This window comes from Myotis lucifugus, unplaced genomic scaffold (genome assembly GCF_000147115.1).
Source record: "Myotis lucifugus unplaced genomic scaffold, Myoluc2.0 scaffold_233, whole genome shotgun sequence".
NCBI classification, from domain to species: Eukaryota; Metazoa; Chordata; class Mammalia; order Chiroptera; family Vespertilionidae; genus Myotis; species Myotis lucifugus.
The window spans coordinates 1692792-1693835 of record NW_005871281.1 but is presented as its reverse complement, the minus strand read 5'-3'; positions in this window follow the sequence as shown (position 1 = coordinate 1693835).

Genomic DNA, 1044 nt, shown 5'->3' with positions numbered 1-1044 from the left:
GTGCATATTAGCTCTCATATCTGAGAAATGACAGAGGTGATGTAAGGATTCTTTGTAGCTTTTGTGGTTTGATTTTCCACAACTTACCTCTTCCCAAAGCATTCTATCTCTCCTTTTTCCACAGCGAAACAGCACTCTCAGAGGGCAGATGGCCGGGGCCCTGGAGATGTGTGTGCACTCTCAGGGAGGATCAGTTAGGGAGCGGGGGAAACTGTATCAGAAAAGGGAAGACTCCAGCCAGGTGTGATCTGGGGCGAAATGTCTCACAGGAGAAAAGACTTCAGCCGAACTCTGCAGGGGAGACGGGAGTCCAGAGTTTCTCCCAGCCTGAAACAAGGGGAGTAGAACTTCCATCCTGTTATTCTGCTTCTCAATGGAGGTTAAGGTCACCCCTGGTGGAAGCATAAACTCCCAGATGTCTCAGGTTCTCTGCATGTTCAATCAAGGAAGTTCCCATAGCCTGAAGGTTGTCCCAACAGTAAGAGTGATAATGGGCTTCACCCAGAGCAAAAGCACACGGGAGCTAGAGGAGGCCACACAAAAACGGTGACAGGGATTGGAGAGGATCTGGTCAGAGCAACAACGGTGCCTGCTACCATTACCCAATGTGTATTTAAGGGGATCTAAATATTTACTAATGAAAAATTTCTAAATGCGAACATTTGAAATTGGGATATAATTTGTAATGATTTGGCATAATTAATGTGGAAAATGGGAATAAGGTAGGTATAATTAGTTGACAAAAAGGAAATTAAATTAGTAAATATATAAATAGAATAACTAGAGTAAAATTATCAAAAGAACATAAATTAAAAAAGGTTCCAACTTTCACATATTGCATTTTTTAAAAATATATTTTATTGATTTTTTTTTTTTTTACAGAGAGGAAGGGAGAAGGATAGAGAGTTAGAAACATCGATGAGAGGGAATCATCGATCAGCTGCCTCCTGTACACCCCCAACTGGGATGTGCCCGCAACCAAGGTACATGCCCTTGACCGGAATGGAACCTGGGACTCTTCAGTCTACAGGCCGACGCTCTATC